At 44.9% G+C, this 20,938-nt stretch overlaps 1 protein-coding gene across 3 annotated transcripts in view; it reads right to left on the reverse strand.

Moving 5' to 3' along the window:
- The window catches only part of tiam2a (TIAM Rac1 associated GEF 2a), an 88,044-nt gene that overhangs the window by 51,479 nt on the left and 15,627 nt on the right, over positions 1-20,938 (reverse strand). The window contains exons 1-2 of one of the 3 annotated variants that reach the window (XM_084569836.1): positions 15,618-15,680; positions 6,861-6,942 (exon numbers count right to left, since the gene is read on the reverse strand). The exons of 1 other annotated variant lie outside the window; for it this stretch is intronic. The gene's annotated coding sequence lies outside the window, so the exon portion shown is untranslated. Of the gene's footprint in view, positions 1-6,860; positions 6,943-15,617; positions 15,752-20,938 lie in introns of those variants that run through there. One more of the 3 variants, XM_084569838.1, reaches the window with a different exon arrangement.

Genomic DNA, 20,938 nt, shown 5'->3' on the forward strand with positions numbered 1-20,938 from the left:
ATGGAGTAAATCCAGAGTTTTATTAGTGGGACACAGAGATTGAGGACTTCATCGGGGTGACGCTTAGAAATACCAGGAATCCCCTCTCATTGTAAAATCCCGATGACTCCTGATGGGCTTTTTGTTACTGCACTTAATAATACCAGTGCCACAGACTCCACTTCCCCAACAGATCCTCCGATTTCAGAGCACAACAACAATTAAATCAACCCCAAGTGGCCCAAACTAAAAGTGCATGTTTAGCTTGTTCAACGGGAGAAATATAAAACTTTTTCTGACACATATAAAATCACAAATTATGCCATTTAATGTTATGTTAACTTACAAGTACATGTGCTTCAAAGAAGTATAAGTGATACCAATTGCTAATTTTATTATGATCATGAAACACTATATCCAGTTCTGAAAAAAAAATAAAAAAACGCATTTTAAAACCTACCATGACATTTAAATTTATGTGAAGACAATTTTTGAAATAGGAGGAAAACGAAATCAATGCTTTTAAAGACCCTGCACGTATCTGACTTCGTGACTGCACGGCGCTTCATGAGTTACTTAGACATCCATTCCATTAATGTGCTGCCGTAGGCCCATTAACTTTGCATGCAAACGATTATTTTTAAGTAAAACACATTAATTATGTCACGATTATTCCCAGACTAAGAGCACTCGCAGTAATCCGTCTCGCACTATGACGCTCGTGGGGGCGGGCTGAAGAACGGGGCGAGGGACGGGAGAAATATGAGGTTTCAGTTAGCGTGCTAATATTTCTCCACTCCCTCATAAACGGCACGACGGAGCCATTCTGGTGGCTGCAGGCTGTTTATGGTTTGATGCCATTGATTATCGCACTCACTGGGGACTGCAGTCTGCGGTGAGGTATCCACAGGGGGGGAATAAATGGATCCTAATTGCTCGTTTTAGCAGCGATTAGCACACCGCTTCATGTATGGATTTAAAATATCTAGCGGGGTGGAGGAAGTGTGCGTATGGGGCAGATGGGGGTGGCGAGGAGACTGGTGGAATTTGCTTAGGCTGGGATGCTTGAGGTCGGGGTGAAAGGTCAAGTCTTTTGTTTGGTGCTGGGTTCCACCCTGTAACCCATTCCATGTATTTTAAAATTCAACTATAACTCTTTGTAAGTGAAAATTAGTTAAAGAATATCTGGATTTTTACTACAAACATGTAAAAAGTAATTAAACTGTGCCTCATGTTCTGTCACTGAACGGTCATCCCTCCAACAGTTTATCCTCTATTCCTCCGATCTTCTTCCTAATCCCTCTCTTCCAAATATGTGAAATCTCTATTTTTCTGCCAGCCTAGTTCCTTCTCTGCCGTTTGATGCTACTGTCAGACAAGACCGCCCAAGACTTCAGGGAGAGTTCAGCGACAACTTTAAATGAACCGCCGCGTGCAGGTCCTCTGCTCACAAAAGAGGGATGATGAGAGCAAAAGGACAACGCCAGAGGGATTATCGTCTCCTGACAGCGGCGGTGTAGAAACCCAACATGAAGAATGTGGTATAAACATCTTCCGCCACTTCGTTTAGAGGAGACACTGACTCGGGACGTCCTCCAGGGGGTGGTGTCATCCATCTGCAGCGTGACAAGTCTTTATATGTGGGTTCACTTTTAAACATGGCACAGGGAGGAACAGGTTAACAACTGAATAAAGCGTGCACGGCTTTCTAGCAAACAGCTGGACGGCTGCAGGTGCAAATCAGCTTCTCTGCCAATTAAGCAGCTTAATGGACAGAGGAAGGTCGTTTTGGAGGGTTAAGTCGGTGAAGGGAAAAGACAGGCACGCACACACAGCGTGCACTTGAACTCAATCCAGAGCCGCAGTATCTGGCTTTCTGACTGACTGCTACTCCCACAGTTTAGCTGGATTGATTTTCCTATCCAATCCGCATGCTCTCTCTCTCTCTGACACACACACACCTAACATCTGTGCCGCAGAAGAACACCTCAGCCGAGCTGCTTCATTGGCTTCATCCCATTGTCATGTACCTACACCAAGTCTTCAGGTTTTAGAGGAAGTTACAGAGAAAATGCCTGGAGGAACCAGAATGGAACAGCTAATAGAGTGAATGACAGGCGGTGCCCCGTAAGAAACTGGGGGAACCAGAGTGTGCGGCAGCCAGTAGGGTCATATAAGAGACCCCGGGGCTTCTGGGAAAACAAGCCGTGCCCTGAAAGATGGGGCAAAGCACAACAGCTTCCCCGTTCAAAGGAAAGAAGAGGTATCTAATTATCTCCCTGCTGATAAGAGATAGAGAAAAGTGCCTTTGAGGAAAAAGAAGAACAATGTTAGCTGCTAACCTTCAGAAAGCGCAGTTTGAATCTAAGGCGTCATCAATAAAAACAAAACCTTTTTCAACCTTCGCAAGTTTTACAAGGTTCACGGCGACTTTGTATATTTCCACATCTAAGTGCGAACGTCTGCATAATACACCTGCATTCAACTCAGTGCACACAAAGTATTATCTCGACTGGAAGTGACTGCGGCTGTCCATTGTGTGCCGCGGGATAATCCGTCAAACGCTCCGTGGTGTGAGCTCTAGTGATTAATACTAGATCAGCCCGCGACCCACTCGCTCATTATCATAGCAACAGCCGCCGTAGTGTACTGTGGCAGGCATGTGAGACACACTCCTGACTCCCTGAGGTGATCCATCAGAGATCATTGACCACTGCAGAGCGGAATCAGTCACACGGCTGCTAGAGGTCACATACACTCACCAGAGGTTTCAGGGAAACAATGGGGTTTTGGGGATTTGGGAGCAGGCACACGCGTGCACGTACAGTAATCAATGTTCTCATACAAAAAACCTGAAGACACACGTACAGACTGAAACCCGCAGACCCACGTGTGAAGCATCAATCACCGGACGCAATTGGAAAGAAACCCCTATTGAGGAAGCAGAAATCGATTCATCTGTGATTTAAAAAGGACAAAGTGAATCGCTCAAAGTGTCACAGAGGTGAACTAGAATAGATAAAAGCTGCGCCGTGAAATCAAAACGACACGCGGGCTGGTGAATACAGCTCTATCTGGGGTAGTAGGACAACCAACCAAGTCTGGCTGTGTCCCAGCAGACACACACAAACCAAACACACACACCTGCTGCAGCAGAGGAGGGCCAAACAGTCTGCATCCAGATGCTCTGTGGGTATATGTCTGTGGGAGTGTGTGTGTGTGGCTCCCAGTCCCATCCATCACTGCCACAGGCATGCATTAATCCCTCCCTGCATTCTTGAGGAGCCCTGACGCCATAGGGAGTAAGCCCCTGTGGCCTCCCCCACCCTGGGTGTGGACCACAGCTCCCCGAGCCACTTCTGCCCACTGCAGGGATAAAACTCAAAAATCTGTTGGCGCTGTGTGAGCTGACGGATCACCAACACGTGATTCAAGCTTGGAAAGCCAGAGGACAGGTTGACGCTAATGAAAACGGTAATTCAAATTTTACCTTCGCTTGCCAAGCAGGGCCATATGTTCATGGTAAACTAGCACTCCGACTGGCACTGTCTTGTCTTTTATGGTCTATTAAGGGCCAAAGCGTAGATCGCAGTAGGGCCAAACAGAACATAAATCACTCAGCTCGCTCTGATCAAATTATTGGGCATTGTTCTCTCGACTTTACAGGTTAGGAGACCATCTGACGCGTAAGTGACCTTACGTATGATAAATGGGCAGAGAAATCCAGAATAAGGCAGTGACCGGGGTCAGAGCAATTGTTGGCGCTGGCTCAGCACTCTCGCCACTGTTTATACATCACCGTCACGTCTGCTGAAGCCCTAAACTTTGACAAACTGACAGGCAAAAGCCACGATGATGTTTTAAGTCTATTAGAGGGGGTTATACTGGTCTGGGCCCGTCCGGTTGGTTTGCTCATTGTGGTCAAGGTTAACATAGATAACAAAGGAGCTCATGTTCAGCAGGCCATTAGGGCCCATTACCTGAAGCGATTAATGTCCTTATTAAAGGCTTTCGTTACCTCATTGGCAGGCCTAAAAGATCGCCTCTGTTAAGTGCTCAGGAGGGATGTTACCTGGTGGGAACACTAATAGTCAGCAAGAGGCGACCAGCTTAATTCAGCACGAATACGTTTGCAGTAGTGTGAGATAATTCAGCGAAAATCAACCTTTCACGTGGTTAAACTTCTCTCAATGCAGCAGGACTGATCTGTTTCGCCTTGTTCAGAAATTCCTGAAACAAGTGAAACACAGCAACAAACAAGCAGGATTATCCTTGGCTTGGATTAACTTGTTTGAAACAAATTCCAGGTCGGCCGTTTTTGCAGCAGCAAAGCCAGAAGACTCTGCATCGAATCCACTGTTTAAAATGAAAATGACTGCGATGATTCACCAGAGAGGCCTTAGTATTCTCATCACACTGTGGAGGCCTGTGCGAGACGGGGATACATCCTCGTCTCCGGCTGAGCAGAGAGGAGCCGGCCGGCAAGCAGTAGATGGTGCGATAAAGTGGTGGAGTTGTCAGCATCAGGTCATGGACCTACATCAGAGCCCTGTAAACACAGGACCACAGCCTGGACGGTCACACAAATCATCCATCAGGTGAAGCCGGCTCTGTTTGGACGTGTCTTGCTGCACCTAGAGCCTACACACGTGTGTGTTTATTCACGTTGAGCATTTAAATGTCCTTGAACACTCGCATAGCCTCTAATAAGAACGTATCCCACTTACACTAGAGCTTTAGTAAACACAGCGCTGAGCTCACAGGCACAGAAAGCTCACGTAAATCTCCACATAAAGTAACCATCCTCTGACGTAAGACTGCACACGGCTGTTGGCTCTGCACTGAAAAGGATAAATAACTAATATTCTGTGTTGAGCTGGCTGGTGATCAAAGGTGGGTAAATTCCCCAAGCAGGCAACAAGATTTGAATTAAGACCAGCGTAACGCAATTTCACTGTCACAGCAAAACATTATTGCTTCTGTTACGTGTTTTATTGTAGCTTCGAGTCCAGCTGACCAAAATCCACTGTATGTGTTGTACACGCATACAGTATCATACAGTAGGAGAGGAGAGAAATCTGAGCCGGGCTGCCTGCTCAGCATCCTGAAAGCACCGATGATGGGTGAGACAGCTGGTGAAGGCACACACACTCGCAGATTTTACTCGTCACCAGAGCTACCACTTGTGGATGTCTGAGATTACACATTGCTCTTTTAAAATATCTGCAAATGTTGTACGGGGAAGCAGCTCTGCGCACACGCGGGCTCCATGCAAACTCATGCCACATTTTTATTTGTACAAGTTGAAGTGTTATTTGATCAACGCCGATGTCCTTTATGCATCGGATTCTGACTTTATTTCATAACAGCAGCTAGTAAACAACCACACCTGACAATTAAAACTATATGCGATTGTTAGCATCAAGCTAATGCGGAGTATTGAAGTGTGTACAGGTGTGTGTCACCACACCAAACTCCTCCTGAAGGTTCAGGTTCAAAACCTGACCATGACCTAGATTCTTTCCTCAAATCTGTGTCACAGGTTAACATGCAAATCACTGGAGCACAAAGAGTTCCGTTTGAAATTTGTTTGAAGAAAGTGCATGAGCGTAAATGTTTAAACGTGTATTTGTGTAAGATTTGTCACTGACTCCCTGTCCATTTAAACAGAAACTGATTACACTTGATTTTTTTTTTTTTTTACACCTCAGCCTAACGGATCCCATAGGTCAAAGGTCAGATTAGACTTCACTGTTGAATTATCACAAGAAATTAGCCGGGGGCCATTTATCGACCCGTAAACCACAACAGGTGCTCGACAAAAGCGCTCGAGCAGCAACTGTGTTTAACCAGCAAAGGCAAATGAACGCGACAACAAAATGACCTGCGCAACCAGTTCCACCAGTCACGCAGACGCACGTGAGCTAATTCGATTGCTGAGAAAAGACGCAGTAAAACCTCCTCAAAACAAACTCCTTTGTTCGGCCCTGCGAGGGCTTTTCACTGAGGAATGTGGTTCATAAAGGCCGATAGCACAGAAACAAGCCACCACGGGCACCGAAACGGCACCTCATCTGAGGGCACGGCACGGCAAGGCTGGGCTAAGCGCTAGCAGCTGTGCCACATGTGCGCCTCCTTTTACCGACACGATTGAATTAAGGCCCCTGCCAAACTCATTACTATCCCATCCATACAGGGAGGCTCAAGAATGTCAATGAGGATCATGCTCATTATGCAGTCCTGGTGCACAGCGCCCAGAAAGGAAAACTTTCACACGATTACACACAATAAATCAACAGTGAGATAAAACTGAGAGGCTTACTCTTCCGGCTGGAAAAGAAAACCCGAAAAATTGCGGGGCTATCCTTAATTTTTTATTCAGTGAAATAAATTCCTCGACTAATTGAATTACTGCGCACAGGCAGATGTGACAGCCTGGTGGTGATGTCCCATAGGACGGGCTGGGGGAATCGACAGGCAGATGCTCCGACCAGCAGAGGTCACGAAAGGTCAAGCTGTTCCATTAGGGGAGGACAAGGGTGGCACTTATTCACAAGCTTCGCCTCCTAAGCAGGGGATGGGCTTAGAGGGAACGGAGATACTTAACCCTTCGGGCAAAGAGTTGACTACAAAACAGCCAGTGTTTCTCTCATTCCTGGTGAAGATACGGCAACTGTTCCACCCACAAAGAGAAAAACATGAGGAGAAACGTAGATGATCTGACTCCTGAGCGTAGAGAAAGCGCTGCCATCTAGACTAGACAGTAACAGAAAAGCATGGGGTGTTCTGACAATACTCACTGCCAGCACTAATGCACTGCAGCCCACTTTAAACAGCAATAATGACCACATAGGTATATATAGCAGTTTAAACAATCTAACCTGATCCGACTTGTCTGCAGAGTCTGTGCGAGGCTGTTCTGTCTCAGACTTCATCAAAGTGGCTCTGGAGCGCGGCTGCACACTGCATGGAGGAGACGACAAACAGTTTTTCAACATATTTCATGCTCAAATGTATCTTGGCCTGGGACTCCTGCGGCCAGCCAAGGCTTACAGCTTGCCAAAAGGTCCAGACATTAAGCTCGATGATATAGATGCTGGTAAAAGATCGGAAAGAATGAGTGCAGTCTTCCAGCTTGTTAAAATACTTGTTGGCTTAGACAAAAAAAAAAGCCTGTGGCACTGTATGATAGGATAATTAGCAAAAGCAGCAGGCCTGTCTGGGACCGAACGTGAACACTCGGCGAACCCCCATTAGAGGCACACAAACACACATCATCATTTTAGAAAAGCTGCCCACTGACTACCAGCGTATTTTCTTTTGCACCACAAATAGGGCCAATTAAGTCTCCAAGACCGAAAAACCAGAGGTTGAAATGTGTTAATAAGTTTCTGCTTATTAAATAAAAATGTCACCAACCACAGTTTACCTTATGAAAGGGAAAAAAACACAGAAAGAAATGATACACGAGGCTAATAATACAACATGACTGCGTAAGTACAGCTTTCACCCAGCTCCTTGAACTGTAACAATCATAACTGTCAGGAAAACCCAGTTCCTGGCGTTTCTCTAGACCGTTATTATTAGCTTATGGCCGGGTACGCCAGCACCGACCGAAGAATTGTAAAGTATCGTTATTAGTATTTTCAAAAACGGCCACCACAAGTTTCCAGTGAACCCGATTTCTCCACGTGAGCAGACCACAGGGCTTGCCGCTGGAGACGAAACCGCTCGCCCTGCACGCGCGCACATACACAAAATTACTACCGAGGAGCAGGACGAGCGCCTAAACAGACAAGGATGGCTTTCAAAAATAACTTCAAGGAGATATCACCGTTATTAGAGTCATTCTTTTCCAGTCAGAGTCTCTGCCAGGAGAGGCAGACATTTGGACTGGGGAAATTGGCAATCGCCAAATAAAAAACTGTCATACCGCATAAAAGCATGAGCGAAGGCACCTGAGGCAAAACAATAAGTGAAACTAAGCTTTCTAGCCGCTGCTTGTATTGACAGCGAAGACGTATTGCAGCAACCCAGTCACCACAGTGTATCAGCTGTATGTCAGTGAGTTGAGTGACACGACATCATCCACCTATTAGTCACCAGTCAGGGCGTGCTCCTTGGATCACTACCCTCATGAGAGTGTGGATAAATGATTTCACCCTCCAAAGGGGAAAAGATTTATAATGATGACTTCACTGCTGTATGTATTCACTTTACACCAGATCCTGTCACATGCAAGTCGAATATCAATGAGTGTATGAAAGGCCGGTTGCTGGATGCAATAAAACGCAGTTGAGGTAGAGATCCTAACTCACCCCGTGAAAGCCAAGAGGCTGTTCACACACTGCTACTCCATCAACATGGATCCTGAAGGCTATGAGAGAGATATGCAGACCAACACAGGCTCCTTATTATTCAGCTAAAAAGAATGCAGCAAGAGCCTCTATACAACATGTGCAGCACAGTGGCCTCACATACTTCGTTAGTGATTTTCTCACACAAAGGATATGCACATCCCTTGTAGTTGTGAGTCAGTTGTTCCCCTTTTCACCACAAAGAGACAGTCTAAACTGTGTGCTCACACATTCTCCACATCCTGGGAAATCCATGTGGACAAGACAACAACAAGTCCTGTTGAGTCTGTCAAACCACCGGGGATGTTTGAGCTACTGTCCAAGCTGTGCATTAAGTCTTGGCTTGGACATCAAAAAATGTGGGGACCCCACGGTGAATGATCAGGGCACATGCCACACTGACGTGCAGCAGTTACTGGTTTGACTCCTGGTAATCCTGAACTTACTGTATTTCTATTCCCGGCTCCCTCTCCACAAATGTCTTGTCCATCTCTACTGTGACTATCCAAACACAATAATTCAAAATGTTATAGAAAGGAGGATGCAAAGGTCTCAAGGCCGATACAAAAGCCAAGAGCATTTAGTGGCACTTTTGACCCTTTTTTAAGTACTCACTGAGAGACTAATGAGAAGATTGTGTAACACTCCTCTCTATCTGTTAAATATAAAGCCGGCTTTTAACTTAGCTCAGCATAAGGGCTAGAAGAAGACAGTGAAACAGTAAGTCTTTTTAAATGCATTAAAATATACTACATAACATACCTATATGCAAGGATAAGGAAATATGGGTCAACTATTTGTTGGTCAGGAGCACTGACTTCGTGGAGTGCCCACTTGCTTGCCTGACCCTTTTTAACCTTTGGACAGAGCCAGGCTGGGTGTTGCCTCCATGTCCATGTGTGGTGCCAGTTGTCTCATACATGGAGTAAGTGGTGTCACTCGCCTTAAGCAAGAAAAAGGCGTAACAAGTGTATTTCCCAAAAAAGTTCAAATGATTTCTTAAAACCTCAACACATCTGACAACTTTTCTTAGATTACGGTTCAGTGCTTGGACAGAGGAACCAGAACCAGATCAGTGAGAGTCTATAAACCAAGCAGTTCACTTTCTTGGCTCCAGCACCTTTAATAACATTAGGATTGAGCCGCAGACAAACCAGGAGCCAGCATCTCCAATGACACTTGAATGTCAGATCCCATTAATAGCCCCTGGTGTCTCCTGTACGTACGCAACTCACACATGTGACTGGTGTGTTTACCGCGGCCACGGTGAACTGGTTGCACCCACATTTCCCAACATCAGGCTTTAGAGATTCACTAAGATTCCCCCGCCTTGAATTTCTGTGAGTAGAGAGACTTATTAATCCTCTGACACGACTGTGAACCCACTTCTGCTTAAACTTTTAAAAAGCGGCATTTATGAGGCATCTGCTTTGACACAGTTTGGGCAAAAAGATTTATTAATATTGTACAACTGTCCCAAGCTGCAGGAAGTGACCTGAACTCTGCGTAACCTGCTTGAATTAGCAAACTCACAGGGAAACCATCTAGCCATGATACTGACCCTCCTGACTTTCTATAAAGGCTGTGTCCTTGTAGGCATGGCATGATTCATTACATAGTGTTTAGTAGTACAAATACACCAGAACTGGGAAGAGCTCCTGTGCTTTAGGAACTGTAAGCACACAAAGTGGAAAAAGGCTTTCTGGATAGATAAGTCCAGATGGTCCTTTGCACCTGCACCCATCCACTGTGAAAACCACCATAGCAGTAGCCTGGGCAGATAAGCCTCCACAGAGAGCTAGCCAGTCAATGAGTAAGGTGGTCCTCCTGGGCCAGGGAAGTGAAGCCAGGGTTAAACACGTCTTATGTAACAGCTGTGCGTAGATCAAGCCTTGGTGCTAGGAGGACCCACAAAAGCAGAGCTGGAAGTTTCTGGGCGGTGAGGGAAACCCAAGTCGACTCAGGTGAAAAGTGAAGAAAGGCATGTCACTTTTTGGGGCGTCCAGAGGGTGCCTTAAAAATAAGCAAGCCCACCCACAGGCTCTACAACAGCGGCCTGGCTGATCCTCTTGATCTTTCTCTTGCAAAGGAGGCATAATTTTCTGCAACTTCACCCACCGAGGCGTAGACGGCAAAAACCCATCAAACAGATCAAACGTTCTGACAACTACTGTTTCTTTTCTCTTATCTTGACATGTGCCACAGTGAGGTCCTTTGCCCTTTTCCTTCAAACAACTGAGGCCTGTCAGCCAAACAAGCCTTGACGATAATATCACCCCAGGAAGCAGGTTATTTAGATACATTTACCTCTTTGGAGGGAAAGGATTTTTTTGAGGAAGCTTTAATTGAGCGTGTTCACTGAGTGGATGCCAGCGTTGCCGTCGACCTGAAACAATCAGGACCCCGACTCTGTTTACGCTGGCCGGACGCCAAATGACTGAACCAACATGACAAAGCCTGGAGACGGGAAAGTGGAGAAAAGAGCTTATCTTGCTCAGAGATCAAACCACCGACTGTTAAAGAGGGGAGGGGGCTGGACAGGCAGAGGAGCGCTAATGAGCCTGAAAATGTTCCTCCACCTAACACGAATACAGAGGCTGCCAAAGACCCTCCAAAGCACTTCACGTCTGTCGCAGAGCCCAGGAAACCGCAGATAAGGCCGTGCCTTGTTCCACGCAGCTCAGTGGAGCGAGCTTCTGAGCAAGCAAAAGATGGGAAACAACATCAATATCATGGAAGACTGCAGAGTTATAGCCATTTTTGTGTTGTGATGACAGATATGTGGCTGCTGAAGGTAAGACTGTGATGAATGGACCGCTGGATCCATGTGTGGTCAGAGATGGATTTGTGCAATCTAAACGTTCTTTCTCATCTGCTCTTTACAACTTTGTAGCATTTGTCATTTACCATCTTTAGACAGAATCACATCGCAGTGTGATATGGATTGGACTACGATGACGCAGAAATGCTTCGTCAAAATTAACCGTAAAAAAAAGAAATTTATCTTCCACAAATTGAGGCAATATGAATATCAAAGAGATGAATGAATCAACCACCTAGCTTCTGGCGCAGTGCAAAAAGATCAGGAGAGCGTGGGTTCTTTAGCTTTCATCAGAAACAAAAAGATAGTCAATCTCCACCCACTGATGAGCAGGTGGGACGTGTTGGAGTAAATGTGTACCCAGAAAATTTGCTCCATCCATCATGGGGGAGGTTGGGGGGCTACACAAGTACAAGACACATGGCGCCAACTGAACATCACAGCAACGAGCACTTTGGCTGCAGCACCAGCTGTGTTTGCCTTTCCAATAGGGCACGGATAGTAAGTAGGACCTTATGGCTACTGGACCGAGGTAGGGCAGATCAATCACAATTTCTATTGTCCTGAGGATTGACCGGTAAGCAGGCTTAGAGACAATGAGTTGGGGGTGCAGAGCGGGGTATTTCCATACAAACGGAGCTGTTGATCGCCTGATGAATGTGCCAGCACGCGTGGCCTTTTGAAGCAAATATCAGAAAGACAAATCTTATGTATATGCATACTTTAGTGCAGACTGCAGAGACAAGATGCTGCTTGGCTGTTTCCAGCTTGAAATCGGGATCAAAGGCTCAACCGGTGTTTACACACAGCACCAACATTCTGAAAGAATATGCTATGAGCATAAAAGATGACACAAACTCCAACTGGGTTCCCTGCAGCAGTCGTACTGTCAAGATACCAAAGTCCCATACATGGATCAATACGCCTGGACGCCGTGCTCCATCTCTTCCTTGTTTCACTGTTCATATATTTAGGTAATCAAACTATTACTCGCATATCTACAGCTTGTAAATCACAGAGTCGGATTGGAAGTGCTGAGATGGCACCTTTACCAGACTGAAATATTGTACGCTGTCTGGAAAGCTTACAGAAATTACATGCACCGCTACTCAGCTGCTGTCATGGGGGCTTTTTGCCTTGTGGTACGCCAATTGCCACGTGATTTATGTGATCATCAATAAAAGAGTTGTAACAGCACGTCTTGCAGTTATTTCTCTGGGGTTAATGAAAGTCTGAATCACACGCGCCGTCGTCTGGCATTGTTTTAGAGCTCCCTTGCCTTCTACTTCACCTACAACCCAATCATCTGCTGTGGTAACTCTCAATCCGATACCTCGTTTGGCACATTGTTAAAGTGGCTGACTGCATTTAATCTTCATTTTCTTTGCAGTCCTTACAGGCCGTCCCTTTAGCATGTGACCCAGAACAAGCGTAGCTCAATTTAGACCTGTGCATTAATCTCCCCAAGGCCCAGGAGTCGTCGCTGTAAGTGGGAGCATGAATGGACGCATCGGTTCAGGTGGATGAAACCGCGTTGCTCTGCTGAGCTGGACAGAAGGTTCTTGTATGTGCAGTAGAGCAGGGGGCTCTTGTGTTGGAGCATATCCACAAAGTGCATCTGACTGAACAAATCCAAAGTGGATGTGTGTGTGTGTGTGTGTGTGTGTGTGTACCAGACGTAGTCACAGCAAAACACGTTAAATTCAGAGTCGCTGAATTATGCAACACGCTGCAGTACACTTTTTGGCTGTTTTTTAGTCACATGGTTCAGTAATTACTTTTCTCTGTCATAAGACAGGATGGGTAATATCAGTGTAGTGTTACTGATAGCTCTTTGACCTGCATTTGTGTGCACAGAGAAGGGGTCAAAGCCAGCCTTGTGGCTTTTAGTCGGCATCTCGGCGAGTGCGGTAGCAAATGAGAATCCTCGGCCAAGATGCTGTCAACACCAGCCTTCAGTTCACCTGCTTTTTATAGCTACCACTCCAGACACTGCTGGCCATACACTACCAGCAAACACTTTGAAAGCCAAATATAATGTCAACCACAGCAACAAGAAATAGAAACACACAGGCCACCATTATTCTTCCCTGACTGGATTGTCTGTACTTAAACAGAGCCTTCGAAATGACGCTGCAATCGAGGAAGTGACAAGACAGGAAGAGAAAGTTCTGCTCATTTCAATTGAATCCATTTCAAATGCTTTTGTCTCCATCATGCAGAGCGGAGCCCCTGTAGTTTCCCCCTGCAGGGCCTCTGTACCTAAAGACAGTGAAGGCCTTCATTTCATCCCTGTGTGACAATAAGCACAGATGTTACCCGTGCCTGATAAGTCACACGCACGACGCCTTATATGGAGAAAAATGTGCCGGGGAGAAGACATGAAACATTGGCGTTTCTCGGCCAGCATGCTAGCACTTGAGAATTAACGACGACGGGCACTCACACACACATGCAGCCTGCCGGGAGGAGAACAATTCCAAGTTTCTACGCTGACAAAGATGGCTGCTCACACAGAGCATCAAAGCGCCAAAGACAAGAGCAGTCAACAGTTCGGCTGTTGTTCTTGACAAAACTCTACAAAGTTACACACGGCGTATCAACTGACTTCAAAACAGACTGTTTCATGGGGGAAGTTCCAGTGGTAATTATGTCACAGCTCTGCGATGTTACTGAGCCCTTCAACTTAAATTAGATGAGCTGGAGATGCCTCTGAAGCAACACTGTGCCACCCAAAGAGCGAGGGGTAGCATTGAATTTCCCTTTTGTCACTGGTAAACAACTCTGACAAGTGACGTCCCCACCAGTTGAAAAGCGTAACTCATAACTCGTGTCACAAAAGGAAAGAAGCGAACAAGGAGAACGATCACATGTTTTCCACTAAAAGGAAATTACTGGCCACATTCGATCAGTAGGTTCGAGGCCCCTTTTCCAACCCGAGGAAAAACAGAATAGTAAAAACATACTGTTCCTTGTGGTGGAGGATTTCTTAGCCGCAAAAATGTGAACCGCAAAGGCCAAAATATCCACATGGTGCTTATGACCTGGCACCTTTTTTTTTTTTTGTTACTGATCTCCATCACGAGCACAAAAAAAACTCTGCGCACACATTAGAAGAACAGCAATTATGTAAGTAAATAACTATTTCTGTATAGTCCATTAAACAGGCAGGGGTCTGAGGAAATATAAACCAATCACACAGCATGCTTCCCCTGCAGAAAAATAAACAGAAGGCAGTCTTCAGTATTTTTTTCCTCTTGCCCTCATCCTAGACTGAACCTTATTCCTGGATAAAAAATATCCAGGAATAGATTAAATGCATTTACAGTGCACTCACTTAGCCAATCCATCTTTCAATAATCATTAATCACATTAATTATCACTTTTATATGACACTTCCTGAAGATTAATCCTTTTCACCAAGATATGGCTGCAAGAAAATTGGACAGACTCCAGTCTTCAGACCGATCAATGAGCAAACCAGCCTCTTAGAGTCAAACATTAGCCTGAGTTTTTATTATTACAACCCTCCTCGGTGGCTTTTAAAGGTAGGACAGTCATATTGATACCTCCCTGTGCGGGTTTCCATGACAGAGGGTCGGCTATGGCAAAAGGCATGCCCCGACCTTTCCTCCTGATCCACAGCTCTGTTTGCTCTGGGTTGGCCCTCCACTCCAGGGGTCCCCGTGGCCCTTTTGTTGCTTCTGTAAGAGCCTAGAGAGCCCTTCCACCGCAGCACACGGCCAAACAACAATACAAGTGGAGGGTAAATCACATCCGACCACAAAATCAGAACATGCTCCGGTATTTAGTGGAATGGCCGGTGCTCCCAATCTCTGAGTTCATAAATCAGAAGGAAGAAAGCAGTAGTAAGCAGCCTCTCTGACAATGTTGTGGGCTACACCTTGAACCACACTCTCAAAGCACCTACACTGGTCTACTGTATCAGTGTAATGACAATCCAGATTCTTTTGGTATTAGTTTTAATTCATTTCCAAGGCCCCGCATAAGGAAAATGTGTAATTTGTTTCCCTTATCCTACCAAATTACATTTCAGACCGCTTTTGACAGAAAACATTGCATTTTAAAGGTGGACTGACACTTCGAAAGCAGAAAAGAGTAAATATAAAGCGCAAGACTGAACAACTATTCTGTACTTTTCATACAGTGGTCCGTGCCCTCTATCAAAATAAAAAGCCATTCACCATGAACCAATCGCGTGAATTTCAAGGATTTTGTCGCAGCTGCTTCAATGAGATTTAATTCATACACCAACCAATGAGAAGTCAGTGTTGAGATCAGTGCCCACTACGAAAAAGAAAAAAAAAAAACATCCACAAACTTTTTATTCTACAGGAACAAACGAATATCTAAACTTAACGATGCGTAAAAACGCGCACTGGTGAACGGAGTCCTTTAAAGAGCAGCGTGACTGTGAAATAAGTTCGCTTGCAACTTACCGGCTAATGTTCCCTCTCGACAAACATACTTCCCGCTACATTCACATGTTTCCCTCCTCGGAATCTTTAAACATAACGCCGTTGTACGAAAAAGAGGTAAAAACAGTGGGGTTTTCTTGGAGCTCCGTTTCCAGACCAAACGATCCTGGGACGGAGCGCCAAGAGACTACGGACTCCTCCCAGACAATGTGGGGTTAAACTCCTCCTTCCCACGGACACCGAGAGGGGGGATGGCCGTCTGCTTCAGTATAACATGGAGTACCGGGGGATTAGTGACAAGTACAGCCCTATAATGTATGATAAATCACGGGGGTTCCAAAGTCGGGTTCGTGGACTTTTAAAGGTCCCTCGGGGAGATGTCAGGGTCCTCAGCTAAATCAACTACAGTTTAACTGCCACACAATTTCACTTCAGTTAAAAAGGAACATTGTTTTAATTCACATTATGATGGATACCAATCAGTCTGTGGTGCTGTTTTTCCAACAAAAAATCAATGTTTACACATTGAAATAAAAGAGGTCTAATTGTGTGTTCCTTTTGAAGCAGAAAGTTAAATTTTCTGAGTTCACTGTAGGAAATTCTAACCCGAACGTCTGACAAGTCCGGCTTGGAAAATGCTCTGCCCTGATCTCATAATCCAAGATGGCAATAGCACACGCTGGACTAATACACTGTTTATTGGCATCTTTGACTATTAGTGTTTCATAAAATCAGCCATACCCTCGGCACTGCCCAACTTCTGTCTCTGGACATGTTGCTGTGGCGTTTGTATGCTCCAAATACATCATAATGCACTGTTTCCAACTGGTACTGCCAACAATAACTAACTAGCTAGTGAGCAGTCACTGTATTCTAGCTTGGTCTACCTCTGACTTCTGATTTCAAAGGTAAGTGAAATGCAGGAATGACACTAGTTGTATTATGGGAACTGTAGTATTTATTAGAGCTTGAGCAATATTAAAGACTTCAGTTTTGCCCTTTTTAAATCTGTATTTTGTTGACTGAAGTTTAAGCAAGTGCAACAGTAACTCACTGAAATAATTAATGGTCTAAAAGCACATGTCTATGCTAGTGTGAATATTTGCTTCATGGACCTGTTCACACAGTTATGTGTACACTCCACACAACATTTGTAAATTAGATTTAATATTATTACTTACTCCCGGGTGTGCTCATGATGAATGTACACAAACAGAATATGACATTTCAGAGTTTTATCTCCTTAACCACTGCACATACAGTTGGTTTAGGATCAGTTCAGCTTCCTGATATTGGAATCGAGCCTGTAAAACTACGCCCGGCTATTACCTTCCAAAGCTTCCTGCCCTTAGGTTCTCAGCTAGCTATTTTTGCTCCGAAGCGAAAAAGGTGTGTATATATTGCATAACACTAACAACCCTGTCTGTTATGTGGACTAAAGAACTGATAAGCAGAGTGATAGGAAACAGGTTTGTTCAAGACAATCAGAAAGAATGCTGCCGATCACAATAGCCACTGTACTCCATTTCTTCTCAGTCACTTCTTGTGATAATTCCTTGACTTTCAAATAATGAGTTATGATGACCATGCTTTACTTTCTTCAGTCGCGATTGCGTGCCCGTAAATATTGTGTTTCGTAACGTTTACCTTTGGCCAGACAAGCCAGCCTGGCCAGACCCATGTAATCTGCATATCAGCTGTTTTACAGTTCCTTCAATAGGGACCAGAATAAAGATGACTATCTGTCTTCTGCCCATTGTAGCAGCAGATACAGTAACGCTCTGCCCCTTTCATCACAAACCTATCAGGATCTGTCTACACAACAAGCAGCCTTTCATTCCCTTTGGTTGGACACAGCCATGAGGAATTTAACTCCAGCTAACCAAGCATATTGTTTGGAAACTATCATATCTTATTATGCATCTTTAGGAGTGTCAAATGATTATGCAGACAAATATGATTGCGAGAGATAAGGGCGTGGTAAAGACAAAATGACATTTCAGATATTTTTAATGAGAAAACAGTGTGCTAACTGCTGCCCATTTGGTAAATGTCTTCAGCGTTATCAGTGATGTGCTTCAGATCCACACCCAGTTAATGATAATGTTCAGTGCAAAACCTTGGTTAAATTCTAGCTACGCTGAGGCATCTGGCTGCTTTCAGGAGCTCTAGTCACTCCACTTCTCATTATTTGGCTCTGACTGACATCCTATCAACCATTAGCCCTGTATGTGTGTCTGGCACAAGACCACAGCCCTGACCAGGCTGCTCACATGAACCCGCTAGTCGAGGTCCCATGAAATAAATTGGTATTGTCAGTTTATTGCTTTAAAACACAAGAGGGAGCTGAAAAACAGTGAGCTCAGCCAGAATTTTCCTTTTTCTTTTTCTTTTTTGCTGATGTGAAAAAAAAAAAACATTACACAGATAGGCAGATGGGCATGGGCTTCCACAATACACACATGGTCACACACTTATCAACACTCGAGCTTTCTCCTTCTCTTAAATGAGGCTTCTCAACACCCCCAGCCCAGCCGTCCTCACTGTCACCACTTCGTTCTGCCGTAACGGCCACTCTAATAGGGTCGTCGTAGTAAATACATGTCTGCGTGAGTGTGTGTTACTGTATGTGAGAGAAGAAGGGTGGGGGGAGTGCAAATCCCCTGCTAAGTGATTTTCTCACCCTTCTCGCTGCTGCCTATTGTGAGATGTGATCCGCCATTATTACCACTGTATGAGGTGCTGAGGTGCGAGGTCTGGCCTATTCGGTGTCCACGTGTAATTACAGAGCTCATTTGTGATGTGGCCCTTAATGGCTCACTGTGGCTGGAAGAAAATGGCCTCATACAGGGCAAAAGGCTGGCAGGATCGTGTTGAAGGTGCTGTGCAGCCGTCTGGAGGGGAAGACGGTTTCTGCGCCGTCCAGAAACACAAGCAAAGAGAAGTCATAAAGCGTGTGTGAGGCAGACAAAGGAAGGGCAGTGATCAGACCCACTCACACCACACCCTGTTTCTAAATATGGCAGCCGAATTTAAAGCATCTAGCAACACAAAGAGGCCACTGCAGCAGCTCGCAGAGACAAAGGAAATCTTTACATAGAAAAAGATCAAGAGGTGCATGTGTAACGATAAGGTATGATAAAGCCCGGCCTTTCTAGAAAAGGCTTTTAATTGAACATGACAGGTCTGATCCAAGTGATAGCTCGCAGATTCCTGAGGGCCGAACTAATGAGAAATCAATGACGACAACCAGCGAACTGTGTGTCGCAGCGGCCGGCTTCTCACGCCAGTGCGATTCAGGTCTTTAAAGGACAGGCAGCGCGCTGAAATCCCCTGATTTACATGTGATTTCATTAGCATGAGATAAAACCCTGAGTCCTTTCATTGTAACGAGCCTCACACAGAGTCTTTTTGAGCTGCAGACCTGTGAGGGTTACTCAGCAGAGACGTCACTCAACAGTTTTCATTTTGCGCAGAAATAAATCCCAGAGTTGAAAATGACGGCTGGTAGAGGCCTGATAGAGTGGCCTGCACCCGTTATCAGAGGATATATAAACCTGTATAAATGCACTGGAGTGGGAAAGCACACTTTTTATGGATTTGTCCCTCTCTCGTTGCATCCTCCGCCCGTCTGCCACACCGACATGTCATTACTGAGAGGAGAGCGACGGAGAGCAGGCAGGGGAGCTGGATGTGCCCGAGCTGTTGATTACTTGAGTTCTAGGTGAAGAAAATAACACAAGGGCGTGACAGGGTAATGAGTTGAATCGGCCTTTTGTGTCCCAGTGTAAGGAGGAAAGCCTGAGATGACCGTTTGATGAATTCAAGGGTGGGACTATAAGACAAAGCTGTAAGCCTGCAACAGGGGGAAATAATTTGCACTTGAGGACAGCACAGCCGCAAAATACACTGAAATGCCTGTTGTTTATCTAATAAAACACCAACTGTATATAATATAATATATAATATGGAGCATGTTTATGTAGAAACTCGCCCAAAATTATGTGAGAAAGCGCCTCAGGTTTTCTTATTTCAGTTGATTTCCCACCTCCATCTACTGGCACTCATTACTTTTGGCAGCATTAATCACTCTGAGGTGCACTGAGGTTGTCAGAGGGCATCCACATCTCTCTCACCAATGAAGCGGGGATTATTAAGACCGCGTTATGTAATCAGTCAGCCATCGCGGTAGTACTAAAAAGAGCAGACGGTCGCAGATTGTGCAAAACACATACAACAAGTGTAAGAAGTAAAAGAAAGAAACAAATGAAAAAGGAGGAGTCAAAATGGTTCCAGTAGTACACAATATGAATTGACAGGTTGGGTACACATTCATAGACAGCTGTGGTATCCACCCTAGACAGCCAACATCTGACCTCTGGATGAAAAAGTTAACGCAGAGTGCCCAAAACTGCAGTTCCGACAATGACCACTTGAGGCTGACTCCGACACTGACTCGATCCCCGAAGAGCTCTATTTTAAAATGCTACACTTTTAAATTCTTAAATTTAAATCATTATCAAGTTATGCATAATTAAAGAAGTAGCCTTGTTAATGCTGCTTTGGGTTGCCAAGTGTCTGGTGTTATCCACCTGCCTCAGTTTCAAACTCTCTCCACCACCTTTGCTCCTTTTTAAATTAGCTTGGATATAGTTGGTGTCACCCACTGCCAAGATAGTGAACGCCAGAGCTCCCTATACCGAGGTCTAAAACCTCTCTTCAGGAATCCTACGGGTGACGCCACAGAGCTAAATTAATTACTTAATGAATTTTCACATCCCAAAGACATACTGTAAGTTAAAAGCTCATAAGTAGCCATTGTTTCATTTTAAAGGGCTACAAATAAAAGACTAAAACACTTTTGTACACTAAAGGTTGAGTCTGTTAAAGTAGGTGAGATTATTGTGTGGGAGTGTTAATGTGAGTGCTGCTCTAGTGGAGCTATTCCACATCGCTGTGCAGTCTATTTTTGCACATCACAATTGAACTCTTTATGCTAAATCCCCACAAGTGCCATTAGAAAAGCACCAATGTGAATACAATTGTAACACAGGCAGTGGTTACGCTTCCATTTGTTTACCTATAATGAATATATATACTTCACTCCAATGCTGTACAAACCCCACATCAGAGTGTATTCACTTAACAGTTTATGGTATAACCCAATGTCTGGCTCTCTCAGATAAGCTTTCCTGATACACGAGAGCATCTGTTGTGTGAAATCTGTTCTATAGCTTTACACAATCCCTTAAGGCTACCGTGCTATACAAGAAAAACTCCACGAAAAAACAACGGCTGCTTCATCCCTTTGAGCTCAGTTTATCTGTACGGAATTTCTACCT

The sequence above is a fragment of the Chelon labrosus genome, assembly GCF_963514085.1.
Source record: "Chelon labrosus genome assembly, chromosome: 20".
NCBI lineage: Eukaryota > Metazoa > Chordata > Actinopteri > Mugiliformes > Mugilidae > Chelon > Chelon labrosus.